This window comes from Cloeon dipterum, chromosome 4 (assembly GCF_949628265.1).
Source record: "Cloeon dipterum chromosome 4, ieCloDipt1.1, whole genome shotgun sequence".
Taxonomy (NCBI): Eukaryota; Metazoa; Arthropoda; class Insecta; order Ephemeroptera; family Baetidae; genus Cloeon; species Cloeon dipterum.
In genome coordinates, this window is record NC_088789.1 from 35,700,792 (window position 1) to 35,707,578 (window position 6,787).

The following is a 6,787-nucleotide window of genomic DNA, read 5'->3' on the forward strand; positions in this document are numbered from 1 at the left end:
TAAGCTTAGACCAATTGAATAATAAAAATCACGCATAAAATATAATTAAAGCAGGCAAATGACTCTCTCTTCAGTTCGAGCGTGCGAACGGGCTCTGAGAGAAAACGTTTCTCCGGCTGCACGGAATAAAAGGGTCTCCGGACAGCCAACTGGCTATCGAAATCGGGACTTTGCGGGCGTGGCTTTGTGGCATGAGCCAGGCTGGCTGGTAAAAAAGGGACTGATGAATCGGGAGAGTGGCTAATTCTAATTCAAAGCTGGCAGGAGAGATTTTTTGTTTCAATTCAGACATTTTATTAAGATTTAATTTATCAAACGGGCGCAAAATATTAAAAGGCCGCGTGGGAATTTACTGCCGGGGAGGAACTGAAACGAACCTAGAAGAAAATAGTTCTATATATTTTATTTATTAAAAAAAATATTCCCCGGGAAATCATAAAATTTAACCACGTGAAAAAAATACATTTATTAATGTGAATAATGTGCCCGTTTTCAGCTTGATTTGCAGCAAAACTTGCTCGAGATATTTTGCGTGTTTAGCAAAAGGTTGAGCTGGTAGGCAAAAATGTTGAGGCCGCACGCAAGGAAATAGTGTTGCTTCTCTCGCGCTTTGCGTGTCTCTCGCTTGCCTCTTTATTTGTTGTGCCCCTTTTTTAAACGCGAGACGCAAAATAACATGCAACTGTTAGACTTTTCCTGCGATGATTTCATGCGCCGATAATGTTTCGAAGGCCAGCAAGCGCCGCTTTTTCTATCAGCCAAGCAATTCCTCGATATAAAAAGTCCAACTAATTGCGATGCAAATCATTTAAAATACAAGTAAAAGGTTTTAAATATTGTAAAAAACTTTGGTGAAAAATTGAGAATGTGAAGCTTTTCACCTTTTGTACAAAGTCGCTTCGGCAGGATAAACGGCACTAAAAATAATGAGTGGCAGCAATAAATTAAAAAAATAATTAACGGTTTTAAAAATTGCACTGCTTCAGAAAATAAATAAAAAAAATTTTGAGGAATTTAAAATTTAATCATTTTAGTGCTTTCTGGCTGTGCGTCATTACAGATAATTCTAATCCGCCAAAGAGATGAGTTTTTGAAAACTTACAAAAAGTGCCGAGCGAGAGTAGTGAGAATAAGGGTGCAGCTCGTCCGCCTTTCCCTCTGGTTTTGCTCTCGCTCGCGAATTATGTGCCTCCTTTTCTCCCTTGCTCTCAGCGAAGAGTGAGACATTTTATCGCTGCCTGCATGATGCGAGTTTATCTATTAAATAATAGGCTGCGCGTTTTTGTGCGGTGGCCGAGCAGCTTCTTTTCCTCTCTCGGCGCCTAATAAAAAAGAACACAAAATCCGCGGATAATGCGCTCGCAGCCGCACATTTCCGCTAACCAACTCTCAACTTTTTCTAAATATGATAGGCCAGTTCTCCAATTTGAGCTTTTTATCCATCTTTTTCTGTTCTTTTTTGTAATTATTGCGCTGCGACTATGCTGATCTTTTTAAAAAAGCATTTGTTTGCCTTTTTAACCCTTTGTTCACCACGGCGCACGTCCCACTTGAGCAGATAAATATTCCTCCTTACTCAAACACAACCTTCTGCGTGCAAATTATGTTGATAATTGAAAAAGAAACCGGAAAAATAATCTCAGCAGCGAATCGTGCGCCAAGTGCTTTTGCAGCCGTGTGTTTTTCCAATTTTCTAGAGACAAAAGCAGTAAAAATATGATTGAAATTACTCTAATTTAAATACGCAGGGGCACACAGCACGAAAGCCGCTTTTAAATTATAATGTGTCTACAGAATCTGAACAAAAATACTTTAAATTGCAGAATTTTTTGCACAAATTATTGCCAAGAACAAGTGGCAGCCGCTCAGATTGTGTTCTACCAATCAAAACAGCGAATCAATATTTAGAAAATTTATCAATTGATCCTTTCACCTTAAAAATTGCTTTAAAAACTATTATTTGGCATTTATTAATTTCAAGAATTCAAAGCGTGTGGTTGAGACTTTTTATAAATGGAAAAAATGGTAAAACTCGATTATTCTCCAAAATAGTTTTTTTTTCGTTAATCGGGAACACGCGAATGCCTTGATTTTTGCTTCTCTAGCTAAAAAATGCGATTGATTCTCAATTTCTCAATTACTTAATGATCGCGGCTGCGGCACTCAAACAGGACTGTGAGTGTGACACACACTTCCGCGGCAATTTGACGTCAGCGGCCTTTTTTATTGCAATCACTGAGTGGCAGCCAGCCGCTCAGATTATTGGCTCTATCAACCGAAAGAGCGACTCAATTTAAACAAATATTAATTTTACTTCTGCCTTAAAAAGGCCAAAGGCTAGCTTTTTACCGCCTGAATAGATAAATCGTGCTAAATTGGTTGAATGTCATCTTAAATAATAATTATGCAGTCCCTAAATGCGCAACGAGAGCAACAAATTTTTAAACAGTTTACTTCTCAAATTAAATTACCCACGCAAGCCAATATTTTGAATATTTTAATAAACATTCACGGAGGAAGAAAACCCTGGTGCAAAAAAATCAACTGATCTATTATTAATTAATTGTTTGCCTATTACGCTGAAGTAATTTAACACAAATTTTTATATTAATAAACTTTATAGAAAAATATTTATGACAAAAAATGCTTTGATGATGGCAGTGCACATTCTCTTTGGGAAAATTGTTTTTCTCGAAATTTTCTCATGTGGCCAGAGGTGGAGGGAAAAAAGGAAGCCCATTCTTCCATCGTTGCGACGCCGCGAGTGCTCTTTTGCAATCGACACTCGCAAACTCATTAGCTTGCTGCTGCAATTTTCCAACTGCAGGCTGATGGAACAAGCAAAAGGCGATTCTTAGCCAAAACCCTACTGAGTTTTGTTTTCCTAGAGAAACTTTTTTAAAGATGATGCCGAAACCGGCAATAAATTAAAAGGTTTTTCAATCGCAAGTATTCCCCTCTGGATTTAGATCATATGTAAATTTTTATTAACGTTAAAGTGATAAATATTTTTGTAATCGCGGATTTCAAGTTTCAAGCGGCCGATTTTGAGAAACGGAATCAGTTTATTTATTTTGCTCGCCTAGTTGAGCCGCGAATAAAATTAATTTATTTCCAGCGCGACGCGATAACATTAAAATTGCTGCTGTCGTGTCGAGGGCCGATAATAATTTCGAAGGCCAATACGAGCCGATCTTTTCCTCAGCCTACAATTTTGTAACTCACATCGACTATTCTCCAGATGAAATGGTCTCATTAATTCCGTTGGGAATAATTCAATAATTTCTTTCAATAAATTTTGTAGTCATAATTTCTGGAAATTCCTTTTCAGTACTAAAGCGCTTTTGAAAATGAGACACGGCTTCGGGAAATAAATTTGGGCTGAAATTTGGTTTCAATTGCTGGAATAATATTTAAAAAATCAATCCTTTTGGTGCTTTGAGGCTGTGCGTAATTAAAAATAATTTAGTTTTGCTGGAAAACTTACCAAAATTGCCGAGTGCGAAGGGTGCAGCTCGATCCGTCTTTGCTTCTGACTTGTTTTCGCCTGCCTCCTTTTCTCTCTTGCTCTCAGCGGAGAGTCTGAGACTTTTTATCGCCGCCTGCGTTTGTCTATCAAACAGGCTGCTCGTGAGTGCGTGTGGTTTTCGATTAGCTTTTCCCTCTCTCGGCGCCTCGTTTAAATATAAAAAAAACACTCCTAGCCGAACGCGACCTCTGATTTTCGCAAACCAACTCAACCCCGCTGAACATGAAGCTTTTTCTACATTTCTCAGGCTTCAACTCCAATTTGAGCTTTTTTATCCATCCCCGTGATTTCCTTTTTCCAATTATTCTGCTGCGACTATGCTGACTTCTTTAAAAGAACATCTCTCTGCCTGTTTAACCCTTTGTTCGCCCCGGTGCACGCGTCCCAATGAAGCAAATAAATATTGCTCCTTACTCAAACCAACCTTCTGCATCCAAACTGGCTTAATAATTTAAAAATAATAATAAAATAAATAAAAATGCTCCAAATTGGAGAATCGATCGTAACAATTTATTTATTTTGAGCAAGGGTGAGAATTTTTATAAATTAATTTAATTTTAGTAAAACTTGAATAATCTGTAAAGTAGAATTATTTCTTTTCGATGCGAATTGAATGTGGAAGACTCACCGATGCCTTGAATTTAGTTCCTCTTAAGTTAAAATTGCGACAAATCTCACTTATGATGGCGGCAAACGCTATTTCAGTGTCCGATTGTGAATTTCTGCGCCTGCTGCTCACAATCAGGAGCGGCATATGTTGTGCGACTTTCGCGGCGAGTGGACGTCAGCGCACTTTTTTTTTAGTGCAAACAACAAGTGGCAGCCGCTCGAAGGCTAGCTTTTTACCGCCTTTGAAGGTAGAGCATGCCAAAAAAATTAAATAATAATTACTGACTGACTGCACTCAATGCTTCTTAGCCACGCTAATTTCGCCATCAGCATTTCCAGTTTTAAATTTTTACAATATTTTCTATGAATATTTTGATAAAATTGTTAAAAATTCACGTCTTTTCGAATGTTTCCAAGACTTTGGCTGGTTTGAAAGATATTTTAAAACACTCAAAAATCGCTCTGATTTGGCACTAGCTTGGCCGCCCACGCCTAATTGTGAGTCGGACAAAAAGTGTTGCTTTGTAATCAATTGCCAGTGTCGCGAACGAAGCGTCTCTCGCTTTCAATCGGGAGAGCGAGTGAGCGCGGAGATGCGGTGTTTGGATGCTGCAGCAGATGCGAGCCGAATCGCCTCTCGTCTCACGAAAAATGAGCAGCGGCAACGCAAAGTGGCTTGCTTCGCCTTTCCGCGTCGAGTAGTGACGCTTCTGGCCTCAAAGTGCCGCACCGAAAACGACCTGAGACGAAAAATAAGAAATATTCGTATAAAGAAAATATGCAAGTTGGAGCAACTCTTCGACCGAGCCAAAATTAATTCTCAAATGATATTTTCTGTTAGATTAATCTAGCCGTGTAGCAATTCATTTAGCCCTCTATAGAAAATAGAGACCTGCAGCGGTTAAATTTTTGCTAATTGCGTTTCGACGACTCTAACCAAACATAAGTTGCATAAATCGTGCCGGTTGGAAGGCGATTAATCTCTAAAAATCGAAGAGAGGCCGCACACAATTAAATAGATTGAATATCGCGACAAACTTATAACTTCAATATCACAATTTATTTCTTCTTCGAGTTTGAACAATATTATTTAGGCCTCGCAAACAAATTTGCACAGTTTTTGTGATTGAGGCGCAGGTGTTTGAGGCAATCTGCGCCATTCCTGTCGAGAACGCAGGGCTCTCGATCCTCTCCGCACCTTCGAAAGGTCGCTGTGTCGGGGCACCAGCCTTACCTGTTGACGCTGTCCACTCCAATGTTGGTGCTCGAGTTCCAAATGTCGCCACCAGGCCAACCAGCAGCTGCGATTTTTTAAATAAATAATGATTTTACGGGGATACCAAACTCTCATCTGAAGTAATCGTGAAGGCAACACGTTCTCATTGAGTAATTTATATTTTTTATGCTTGACAGTGTAAAATAAATAGTTTAATCTTGCGCGCAGGGATTAAAATCCAAATTATCAACCTCCTGCATGTGAGCATTGCCTTTCTGATTTTTAATTAAAATGTTTTGAGGGTTGGTGAACATGAGCTTGACGGCACTTCCTGTTCGCTCGGACCTTTCGAAGCGAGATTAAAATTTAATGCTACACTTTCCTCCTTAAACCAATTTTTTTATCGGCTTTTTTATTCATTTTGTCAATTTTCAATCAGTAGTTGGAACTCAGAAACAAAGTTGCTATTCATTAATTAATTATTAATTAAGAATTATCAGGGAATGAGAAGGCCAAAAGAAAAGCGGATAAAATTGCGGCCAGAAAGAGATTCTTTTCTCTCGTTTGTTGAGAGTGGAAAAAGCAAAAAGGCTCGCGCGCTCTTCTTTGCGAGCTCAAAAAACGGAGAAATGTTTCCTCCTGTCGGATTTTCATGCAAATTTGAAAGCCGAATGACCAGCTAGTTGAACGCTGCAAAAGGATTTGAAAATTTGCATAATAAACAAAAAATTGCACATTTTTTGTACAATTATATTTTTATTTATAAAATTAATATTTGAATGACAGGAAGGCTTATAAAATAAATTCTGGTACAATTATTCGGTAAAATTACATGAAACGAAGCTTATCAGTTTTAATTACATTTTAGTATTAGTCCTATAATCAATTTCAACAGTTAATTTAATTTTTACATCTTTTCGCGAATGCAGTGCCTTGTGAAGCGTTGCAAAGTATTTTGTTTTGATAAGGTTATTTCTTGTTTTCAGCTGCGGAGACGTCGTTTCGGAGCCATAATTCCAGGTGAGTGTTTACCTATTTTAAATATTCTGTTTTTTACTTACAATCGGCCTCCAACGGCGATGGCCAAATTGATCGAAATGTGCTTGGAGCCTCCACAGATTTAAAATCGTCTATTTTATTTTGCAATGTGGTACAACGAGCCAAAATCGTGAAAATTCTGATAAAAACAGCCCAAAGAAGAAGCTCAGGGCATTCGACCTGAGCGAGGAAGGCCGAAGGAGATTTAAAATAAAGTTGTGGAAGAGAGAAGTTGAAAAATGTGCTGCAATTGCGACGACAAATTAGTGGCTGCGGTTTCTGTCGATTCGCGGGTGCAGGCATTGGCGAGGGAAAGGGGGCGTTGCCTCTGGCGACACCAAGCCCACCTGCCCCACCATCCAGTTGTCCTTGCTCAACATTGAAATAGACACTCA